Below are 12418 nucleotides of genomic sequence, written 5' to 3' on the forward strand. Positions count from 1 at the left end.
ACTCGAACTAGATTTTTTGAATCCACTTTATTTTGATTTCAAATCACATTACATTTCTAGCTCTAGCTAGATCTTCATAATCTAAACCATGTCTCATATGTATAATGTGTTTATCACATTATGTATGGTGCCCCGCCCCCTACGCCTACAAGTATTTAGATGTGAGTTGCAAACACCACACATTACCACAAATTCAAATAAAATGTGAGAATGTTCGATATATAGTATTGTTTAGATTGTTCGATATTTAGTTGTAAGCTGCAAACGCCACACATTATCACAAATTCAAATAAAATGTGAGATTGTTTGATGTATAGTATGGTTTAGATTGTTCGGCATTTAGCTGTGAGTTGCAAACGCCATGCATTATCACATTATGGTATAACATGTGCACAACACGTGTATCACCGCTATATTCATGCATGCAATGTTTAAAACACTATGATCTCCTATTCAAATATATGAATCCGCTTTCATATCAAATTATGATCTTTGTTAGTCTCTTACACCCACACAATCCTCTAACCTTTGTAGCTACCACTAACTTTCTCTCGTGCATGCACACGCCCTCCTCGCCCTCCCCCTCCCTCGGCATTCTATCCACCGGGCACATTCATTTTTTTCTTTAGGTCGTTCTCCCAGAGTCTCCACAACTCCTTTCCGACACACACCGATCGATAAACCTCTCCAGCGATGCCTGCCTACAACATACACACACACCTTCAATCTCCTCCTTTATGTGTCCTTGCCTCGTGTCTCTCATACGGTCAGACACACGTGTAAACTCTCGCCCCTCTTTTCATCGATCTCACAACCGCACACTCCTCCCCCTATCTAGCTAGTAGTTGGGCCTCTCGCACCACCTCCTAGCTCCATTCTCTCTGTCTATCCGTCTCGCTGGGCCTTATTTGCCTCTAACAAATGGACGTACACCGACCGATCTCTCGCTATACATATAGCTAGCTAGGTCCTTATAACTCGTTTTTACCCACACGTCAATCGATCTACCTCATTAGTTGTGTCTCTCCCTTCCTCCGACAAACAACAATTGATCTACCGATCTAGTTAGGTTTGCTTACCAAACACATGGTTCCCCTTCATCATCCATGGATGCGTCCCGACAGATCTATCACGCACAGGCACACACAGAAACACATCCCCACTCTTATTGATAACATTGCAGTTCCACCCTCAGTTTGTCTAGTAGGCCTCTCCCACCATCTTCGAGAAGCAACTCCATCACCCATCCAGCACTCTACCCCTCTCCCTCCCTCTCCCTCCCTCTCTCTCTCCTCTCTCTCTCTGTCCCATCATATTTCCCGTCCTTCAGTTATGTATGGATGTCGACCGATCTCCCTCAAGACATAGCTGGGTCTCTCCTTCTCAACACATATACGAGTCGTTCTACCTCTATAGTTAGGCCTCTGCCTACCCCTCCCCCACCCCCTCCCCCCCACACACACCGATACATCGAGCGCTCTAGTCATGTCTCCCTGCCACACACAAACTTGACATGTGCCCTCTAACGTTCCGGTAGGCCAGTCGCCCTATATCTTTGACTTGCACACACACACAATTTCGATGGCTCTCTTCATCGATCTCGCACCCACCCACTTGATCCTCTCTTCGACTCTATCGATAGCTATGACCCCTCCCTCTCTTCTCGTGGATTGCCCGACCCTCTATGTATGATATGGATAGGCCTCCATTTCACACACATTGCATGCAAAATTTTGTTTGAGATGTCATCGACACATATTCCCACAAATAATTCACGAAATCAACCCCCCCACCCCCAAAACAAAAAATACTCACGAACGTGGTTTGTATCTCTCACACACACCCACGTAGGTGGGGGACATGCACGAAGAGAAGAGGTGCATGCACGGCGCACGTACTCCCGTCTCTTTCCCAACCACACCCGCGCGGGTACACGGTGGAGCTCATTTCTGTACGAAAAAGGCAGCCCACGTGGTAATTTGGCACGTGTACTGGTTGTCCACTTGGTGGAGGGAGGATCGTCTACCACGGGTGAACAAACAAATTGCGACTTGACGTGTTATGTTAAAAAAAGAGGCAAACCATGTGGGGCCTACCTTAGAGGCAAGGCTCTATACACTGGAGTACTTTTGATGTGTCCCGTCAACTCGCAGAACGAGGAGAAGCTTGCTTAGTACGCCGTCTCCCCCGCCCACGGGCGCGGTGGCTCGCAGGATGAGGTGAAGCTTGCTCCGCCTTACGCCCGCTCCCTCGCCCATGCGCGCGGTGGCTCGCAGGACGAGGAGAAAAATTTACTACTCCCTCCGTTTACTCCTCGTCCCTACTACCTTGGTTATAGAGATTATATCATATTGTTTGGAATATATATGTCCTTTAGTAGATTTCAATATGAACTACTAGTACATACTCCAAACACTGATGTATATAGACGTATTTTAGAGTGTAGATTCACTCATTTTGCTCCGTATGTAGCACTCTCCCTCGCCCCTCGACCCTCGCCCACGTGGTGGACGTGCAGCAATTCATTCGGTCTCATATAGCCAGAACGATATATACTGCACTACCATTATTGCTCGACTTCCCGAAGAGGCGAAGAGCCAATCGCAAGGTTAATATTTTGGAGATGCCAAGCGCAAGGTTATAGGAGAACGAGTAGTAGGTGCCGCGTCATTTATAAATAAAGTTTTTTTCTTCAGTGGCACGTACGCAATATGATAGGTTCATATGGAGAGAAAAGGAAACCGCTCCACTATATATATAGTCAGGACGGGCCAGCCTACACGGTTGCTTGCTGGGGTTGCTCTCTTCACACTCTCTCGCACAAAACGACTATGGACACATCTCTAACATCCCGGCGGATCACGTCCTCTTGGGGAAGGGGTGGATGCTTAGTGTAGATGCGGTGGCCGTCGCCGACGGCGAAAACCCACTGTCGGTGATCATGGGTCCCGGCCGTTCTCTCTCACAAAGACGGTGAGGTTGCCTTCGTCCCTTGCTCACTGCCGCGACGTGGGCAGTTGCCGCCTCCCGCCGCCCTCCTCAAGGTTGAGCTACGTCCCTAAGGTACAACTCCATTTACAACCGGCTTGCACCACTGCTCTAGCTGCCCACATCACTCCCTGTGGATATTTCTCTACTTCTTTGCCCCGCACATACCTCTACTGGCTTCTACGTACTGTATTTGTGATGAGTTTATGTCTCATCAACTAGTCCCAGTAATCTTATTCTAATCACGCTTCTCCAATTTCTTTGCCACAGGGATGCTCATCTCGATTTTGGTGAAACTGCACAAAATGATCCGATGGTCAATAGGTTGCAAACTTCATTTATTAGGAAGCTCGAACGTTGCCAGCAAATTGAAGCCTGGTCAGGGTTCACGGTTCAAGGGCTAGGGACTGCATGGATCATTTTTTTCTTTAGCTGCCTCTGTTCCAAAATAAGTGTCAACTTTAGTAGTAGTACAACTTTGTACTAAAGTTTGCACAAAGTTGAGACACTTATTTTGGAACGGAGGGAGTACATATTTGCTATGATCTGTCAATCATTGAGATGCAATAGCATGCATGTTAGTCTCCTTTGTATTTGATGAAATGTTGCAACGGGCAACCTTGGACGCAAGATACATGTAACAGAAGCTGGAAGCTTCATAGCATTGTACAAATTTATCTCGCTGATAAATTACAGTACGTACTATACTAGTACTTCCTCCGTTCCTAAATATAAGTCTTTGTAGAGATTTCACCATGAACCACATGCGGATGTATATAGATGCATTTTAAGTGTAGATTCATTCATTTTGTTCCGTATGTAGTGGAATCTCTACAAAGACTTATCTACTAGTAATAGCTAGCCCCCACTACTAGGAATTCTCTATCCTCTCCTTGAGCCACATCATCAAAATTGATGTAGCCGTTAGATGAAGTAAATCAGTCCATAATAGCCGTCTGATCTAGACGTTGAGAGGCTCCGCACTAAGCCACATGCAAGCATGCAGAAATACCGTGGCACATGCATGTGAGTGGGTTTTAAATCACATCAACATGTCTGCATGCAAGCATGCACCGGTAGCATGCATGTAAGTGAGCTTTTAAGTCCCATTAACATGTCAAAAGAAAAATATAATCCCATTATGCAGTAGGAGTTGGCTGATCTTTTTTCCTTACGTGGGATGATCTAAATGATGATGGGAGTTTATTTAGTTTGGCTACCACATTTGTCATGCGGTTATAGAGTTTTTTTTAGTTCTATGAAATCGATAATTTTGCGCAGAGAGATATACCGCTGTTCCGCGGCAACGCGCGGGGACTCATCTAGTAATATTTAGGAACGGAGGGAGTACTATGTAAAGAGTTAGGTGTCGCACGGTGATAGTGTGAGGTGGGCCATGTAATCACTGAGCCTGCGTGTTTTCACTGCTCTTGCACGCCTCCGCTGTAAGAATGGAGAAAATTGTAATCTAGTAGTAGTACCTCCTTTCGCCGAAAGCATGGGACATCCAGCAGTCCTACCACCTCAGTAATAAAGACCAATGAGCCGTCAAATCACATAGACCCAGCAGTAAGTTGGACGGACGAAGCAACCATCACTCTTGCGCCAGTGAGAGGTCGCGTCCGCTCTGCCCGGGCATGAATGCGGCACCGATTCTTTGGAGCGGCGCTGACCGTTTCGGGCGAGAAGCGCGCGCGGGCGATGGAGGGGCTTTGGGTGGGCCAGGCTGGTCAGGAGCGGGCGTGGCAGCTGTCCGCATGTCCCTATCGGACACGCCCGGAAACGAGAGGATGCACCGACTCTCGCGGCTAAAATCGTACACTACACAACATCTCTCTGTAGGAGTAGGTCGATCTGTCGCTCTCTCTAACACACACATGCTGTTAAACACACACACACACACACACACACACACACACACGCACACGCACCTTGGTCCCGTTGCACCTTCTAACATGACTTATTACACCTAGACGGAGGGAGTAGTAAGTATACGAGATACGGTGGCACACTGACTTAAGTCGAATACAAGTGCCCAAAATTTGTGTGCATGTTATAATAAGGATTCACTTAAAATAGTACGTGAGCGAACAGAGGGATCAATTGGACAGTGTTCCCGAGCAGTAGCGAGATGTGTGAGGTAAGATACACCACTGGCGCTTTTAATTTTTGTTATTAATTTGTTTGTTTCACCCTCTGACTGGTGGGACCCAACGTACTACGTGGAGAGAGGTAAGGTGACTAAGGCTGCATTATTTCTGCACCACTGTGGATAGTCTTACCACCAAAGCCACATGACACGATTATGATTGAAATCCCAATGACTCCCACACACACACAAAAATACACGGCATGCTTGTCACATGAATGCAGGAATGTATAAAAGGTTATTTCCCTCTCGTTGAACATAACAGGAGGGTTGTGTAGGCTGTTAGCCTGTTCGCTCATCAAACTTGATGTCTTGGGTTCGATAACTACACTTGAGCATAATTTGTGCCAGGAGGATTCTTTGGTTGGTCAAAATATTTTCTAGGGTTTGCATGCTTCACACTCTCTCTCCAGTATATATATACACGCTGGAGCCTCAGCGCTTGTAGTTGCTCTCTTCACACTCTCTCGCCCTCTCCCGCTGGAGACTCAGCGCTTGTAGTTGCTCTCTTCACACTCTCTCGCCCTCTCCAGATCTAAACAAGACTTCGTTGGCCTCTCTCTCCCCTCACTGCTGCTCAAAGAGCCGGCAAGATCCGTCCGCCGGGAAGGGAAGGAGGCTTAACGCTGTCGCCGTCGGCGAGGGACTACCGGCGCAGCTGTTCACTTTCCACCCAGCGGCGGCGCGGGAGGGCCTCCGACCCCTTCTTCTTTGCCGCCGTCCCGTCGCCCACCGAACCACGCCCCAAGAACCTTAAGGTATAATTTACTTACTCCACATGCATTGCTCTAGCTGCATGTATACCATGAATCTAGGACGTGGTTCAAAGAGGAAAGGAGTGGGGGAAAGTAGTGGGAAAAGTTGTATATAGCATGAATCTAAGACGTGGTTCAAAGAGGAAATGAAGGGGGAAGTTGTATAGCATGAATCTAGGACGTGGTTCAAAGAGGAAAGGAATGGGGGAAAGTAGTGGGGAAAGTTGTATCGCATAAATCTAGGACGTGGTTCGAAGAGGAAAGGAAGGGGCGAAAGTACTAGTTCAAAAAGGAAAGGAAGGGACAAGGCTGTAGAGTTTGAGCAGGACTAGATTTGCTGCGCTCACATAGGGAAAGGTGTCTAAAGATAAAAAAAACTGGGACCAACAAAAATATGCTCCTTGGTTGTTTGTTCTTTGTTGCAACAGACTGTGCATGACCACAGTACATCAGTAGATGCACATGGTGCTGGTGCGTCCACTGTCCCGTGCAACTCATTAGCTGTTGTTAATCTAAGGCCCTGTTTGGTTAAAAACTCCCTAGTCCCTACCTGCTTTGTTCCAGGGACTAAACATGGACTAGAGGTTTTTAAATGACATGCTAAAAGACCATGTTACCCCTAGTAATGAACTAATAGAGACAAGGTGCGATGCGTGGCAGGGGCAACTATTGGAAAAAGTCCCAAAAAGACTCCCTCGGGGTCTTCTTTCTTTAGTCCCAAATGCCCACTTTTAGTCCCTAAAAGTCCCTCCTGTTTGGTTTAGATGGGACTGACACGGAGCTTTTTTAGTCCCTACACCAAAATGTCCGTGTAAACAAACACCCTCTAATAATGCCGCTGGAAAATTGATGCAATGCCACAGTTAAAAGCAAATTACATGTTTAACGAATTTTATTGTTAATATTAATCAATGCCACCATTTGAGAAATGCTATTGTCTTGCTTACTTTCCCATTTAGATAAGGTAGATGCTTCTTTTTGTTGGCTTCTATGTCATCCACCGTAATTGACCACTAATTGTTTCCTTTGCACCTCTGTGTAAACAGGGTTATCTACTTCATCTCGTTGCCATTGTGACCTTTTGTTGCACTGCACAAAACACTTTTGTTTTACGAGTGTTTTGTGCAGTTTAACCAAAATGTCACACCGACAACGTTGCTTGATTGCTTGATCTTAGTGGAACTGCACAAGAGGAGATCTTACTTCCTATCCGTTAAGGCGAATTTGGTTCAGATCTTCTTCTTGTGAGTTGTTTGAATTCCGCATCATGAGAGGTCAGTACTAGCCTTCTTTCACATGATTCTGCAGTGTGCTTTCATATGTTGTGCTACTTGTCCGATAATGTTGCTTGATTTTAGTGAACTGCACAAATGGAGACAAGACTTCCAATCTGTATGTGCACCGTAATATCCCATTGAGGTAAGATAAGGATATTTCACAACTGCTGGCCTGTATTTTGCCACTTTCATCAGAAAATTAAGTTTAGTACTATACTTGTGCTCCCTAATTGACATGCCAAATCTTACATTGAAGGCGAAGCTTGTCTGTTATTGAACCAAGTGATGAAGGGGAAGAACAAGCGGAAGAAAAACAAAAATCAACTCCCAGTGCTGTAATGAAGCACTGGAACTGTGATGACACAAGTAATGATATAGTTTTGCATCTTAATTTATTGCTATGGCTGGAACGAGCAATTGTTTTGCCACTGATTTGATGCCACTCTTAATGTAATATGTAATTATCTCTACTTGTGCAAACAGGGATCTTCTTTGAAGATACCATATATTTTAGTGGAACTGCACAAGAAGATGTTGGAAACATTAAACTAATCGAGGAGTATATAGTAAGCATGGCCACCACCGTAGATAGCAACAGATGGTTCCGGAGAAGTGCTTCATCTGTATGCTCTACACAATAAGCCTCCTGACAAAGGTTGGTACTCGCCCACTGATTTCATCCACATGATTGAGCTTTGTCATCTCTATTGGTGTTGTGCTACTGTTTAGATACTGTCATGAAAAAGTGGTATTGTCCTTGAGAAGTGCTTCATCTGTGCTGTTTTAAATATTTCCTTTCCTTTTTTGAGCAAACAGGGATGCTAGCATTTAGTAGTCCTCTTGTATTTGCACAACAGGATCATCTTCCTCTGAAGAAGAATATGGAGTACGTGAAGTGACTAGTTCCGATTATGCCAGGATGAAGAAGCCATGTCTATCTTCTCATTAGAAGGAGCAGTTGAAGGATGGTTACATTACTCCCCACAAGACCAAACTAACTTCAGCTCAGAAGGACTGACCAAACTAACCACATTTCATACATTCTTCAACTAAAAAGGGGTGCGCTGGAGGTATAATTAATTAACTGAAGCTACCCACCTGTGTCCCGCTGAGCCGGACAGAAGATTCAGTGACTTAACTGCAGGTGCAGTTGCATAACTGACATGTGGCCTGTTGGGCCCACGTGTCAGTCAGCCAACTGCACCAGCAGTTAAGTAGAAGCAGCGTTCTTCTCCAGCGCAGCTCTCCGACTCCACGTCGCCGCCAAGAAGATAACCGGCTGTCAATGGTCAACCCGCCTAGCTTGGCTTCAACCGGAGGGTAGCAGCGGTGGCCTTACTTGCACCCAAGCGGCGGCGACCTACCGTGCTCTACTCTTCCTCGTTTTCTATGTGGCGCGGCCTCGTTGGCAGCGGGGCGGGGCCTCGGCGGAGCCGGCGATGTCCTCTGTCTCGTTGCCGGCGGGCGGCGCCTCAGCGGAGCGGTGGAAATCCTCCCCCACGTTGCCGGCAGGGTGGGGCCTCGGCTAAGCCGGCGATGTCCTCTGCCTCGTTGTTGGGGGGGCGGGGCCTCGGCGGAGCCGGCGGTGTCCTCTGCCTCATTGTTGGCGCCGCGGGGCCTCGGCGGAGCAGGGCCTCGTCGACGCCAGCGGAGCGGGGACTCGTCGGAGCCGGCATTGTCCTCTGCCTCGTCCTCGGTCTCGCCAAACAGCGCCTCGCCCGCTTCATCGCCCTCTTTGCTAGCCTCGTTGTAGGCGGCCGCAGCCTCCGCCAGCCGCATGCGGTACCGCCAGCGCTCGAGGCGGCCCTTGCGGGCGGAGCGGTACGAGTCGAGCAGCGCCTCCTGCTCCGCCCGCTCCGCGGCGATCTGCTCCTCCGCCTGCAGGTGCTCCTGGAGGAGATGGTGGTTGTAGGCGGCGTCGGCCTGCGCCTCCCGGAACTGCTCCTCATGCATCTGCCTCACCCTGTCCATATATTGGGCATGGGCCTCGCCGATGGTCATGGTGCAATGCACCGGCGAGGATGGCGCGGAGGAGGGGTTTGGCGCCGGATCGTCGACTACCATGTTCTCCTTTGGGACGTCGTCGTCCTCTGGCTGCCTGCCGGCCAGCCGGTCGGCAGCAATGGCTGCCATCTCCTTGTGGTCTGTCGTCCGCCCGTCCCGAAGAGCGCTGGAGCGCGAGGAAGCCATGGTGGGCAGTAGTGGTGTGGACAAGAGAAAGGGAACGGATGCGGATGACTGCGGCTATGGCCGGCGCAGCAGTTTATATAGCAATGGTGGGCGGGCAGAGGGACGGACGTGTGGCGCCGGAGTAGCCGCCTCGGCAACCGCGTATCATTAATGTGCGCGGTAGATTGACGGACGGACGGCACTTGTGTCGTTTGAAGGCGGAGCAATCGCCTGCACCGGGAAGCGGGGCGGGCGGCGCTGACTGTTTCGGGCGGAAAGCGCGCGCGGGCGAGGAGATGACTTTACTTGGAGAGGATGACAATGGGGACCCACCAGGTCCATAGCCTCACGTACGCAAGTGCCTCCTTATTTTATATTTATATTTATATTTATATAACTATAATTTATTTTGCTTCCTCCTGGTTTCCTGACATCACGATCCCACACCATTGTCAACCTATGTAGTAGTCAATAAACGAGAGAATTGCACAAGAAGCGGTCGATAGCTGGGACCAAGAAGCTCGAGCAGTATTTGTGTTTTTGAGGTGTGAGGACCTCAGAGTTTTTCGATGTTTAGCCCAGATATTATTTTTTCTCCTCTGAACAACAACAAAAACATCGCTGCAGGTATTAACTGGGCGGGCTGTGGCCCGTCTAGCCCAGGCCAGATATCCAGCCTAGATATTAATTTATTTCAAGCTGAAAATGGATAGCCCAGCTATACTTTTTTTTAGGAATACCCAGGAAAGGTCAAGTTGTTATTCTCCGCCCCGCTGGGCTGTAAATCTTTCCTAGGAAGGATGCATTAGGCTTAACAAGAAAATGGGCTTCAAGAAATAATAAATGGGATGTAATTATAAAAACTGGGCAGTAACTATAAAAAATGCACCAAACACGTGATTACTTTATAAAATATTATTTTTGGATATTGAAAATTTTAATTTCATTAATTGTTGCGAGCGCAATGTTTCGTTGGATTTTTACGTAATATAAATTTATATTGTAATTGTATTTAATCTGACTAGAAATTTCGGGATAACACTATTTCGGATCCCATCAAAATGTGGGAAATTTTATTGAATTCTGTTTTGAACGGTTGGTTGAAATGGGCTGTACTTTTAACAAACTGTAAATGGGCTGTAGTAAATTCCATTAGAATTCAAAAATGGGCTACACATTCTTACAAATCTCAAATGGGCTATAAGTTCTCTGCCACACACTTCTAGCCTTACTAAGTTGACGCGTCCCCTAAAAAAACAGAGTTGACGCGTATGCAAGGCTTTGTCAACTTATAGTCAACACACGGTTCTAGCAGCAGTGGCCGTTGGATGTCCATCCAACGGATGTCGTGCTTCTTCTTCAATCTCGGATATTCTAGCTTCACCCGCCCAATAAATGATTCCTCCCCCTGACATCTGGGGCGCACTGTTTCGAAAGCTGACCTGTGGGCCTACTAAGTTGACGTACCAAGGGCTTTGTCAACTTAGTCAATATAAACGATTCTAGCTGCAGTGACCGTACGATGTCCATCCAACGGCTGTCGTGCTTCTTCAACCTCTGTTCTTCTTGCTCCAGCCGCCCAAAGCAGCGCCAGTCGTGCCGCCTGCTCCTGCCTCCCGTGGCCGGCTATGCTGCCGCGGAGGCCTCACCGCCCCCTACTACTCCCACAGCTGGCCAGGCCATCCCTCCACTCACCCACACCCCCTGTTATTCTGCGGCGACGGCAGCGCAGCCGAACCAGTGAACCCTCGTACTCCTCTCCGCGTGTGCATCCACTGCCGCGTCTTCCCCGGCTCCGCGTCGTCCCCTTCCTAGGCCTCGCCGTCGTCCACCGCCCTGGTGCTCTCGGCGCGGCGTGGTCAACGTGGTCAAGGAACGACTTCCATCGGACGTGGACTGTACGTGGAGAGGCTGACAGCTGGGTCCACGGCAGCCACAAGGAAGTGCCTCCTTATTACGCGCAAAATAATTATTTCTCCACCTGACAGTGGGGACCCACCGGACGGGCCACCGTATTTCACGAAAAAAATGATTCGCCCCCTGACTGCTGGGACCCACGAGCTACATCTTCGCACGCAAGGAAGTGCGTCCAGGAAAAAAACGATTCGCCCCCCTGACTGCTGGGACCCACCAGCTACATCTTCGCACGCAAGGAAGTGCGTCTGAAAAAAACGATTCGCCCCCCGACTGCTGGGACCCACCAGCTACACCTTCGCACACAAGGAAGTGCATTCGGGCAAAAAAACAAAATGATTCGCCCCCCTGACTGCTGGGACCCACCAGCTACATCTTCGCAGGCAAGGAAGTGCCTGACAGTCGGGACCCACCTGGTCGAAGTGTACGTAGGGTTGTCATTCTGGTCGTGAACGTGTACGTACATACTGGTCGATGTAGAGGCGCGCACGTGTCGTAGTAGAGGCGCGCACGTGTCGTAGTAGAGGCGCGCACGTAGCATGTACACGTACGTACAGCGGCCAGGGTGCAAGAAATAAAATACGGCCACGTATGTGTACATACGGGCAGGGTCTCGAACGCCTACTCGCGCATACGTACGGCCATGGCTCGTGTACATGGCTGGGTCGGAACGGAGAAACAGCGTCGTCTTCGTGTTCATGGGGAGGCAACGGAATGCGTCGTGTTCATGGGGAGGCAACGGAATGCGTCGTGTTCATGCGGAGGCACCGGAATGTGTCGTGTTCATCGGGAGGCAACATAATGCGTCGTGTTCATCGGGAGGCAACGGAACGTGTGGGAGCCAACCGGCTGGGTCGGAACGGAATGCGTGGTCGTGTTCATCGGGAGGGCTTGGACTGAACAGGCGATGGAAACGAGGCCTGGCGTACCGCAGAACGGAGGAAACGAACCTCCTACGTTCGGTACGGGGTCCTGTTGATCGGGAGGGGTGTGGCGTACCGGAAAACGGAGGAAACGGACCTCCTACGGTCGAAATGGGGGTCCTGTTGATCGAGAGGGGTGTGGCGTACCGCAAAACGGACGAAACGGACCTCCTACGGTCGAAACGGGGGTCCTCCCGATCGGGAGGGGTGTGGCGTACGGCAAAACGGACGAAACGGACCTCC

Source organism: Triticum aestivum, chromosome 1D (assembly GCF_018294505.1).
Source record: "Triticum aestivum cultivar Chinese Spring chromosome 1D, IWGSC CS RefSeq v2.1, whole genome shotgun sequence".
Lineage (NCBI taxonomy): Eukaryota > Viridiplantae > Streptophyta > Magnoliopsida > Poales > Poaceae > Triticum > Triticum aestivum.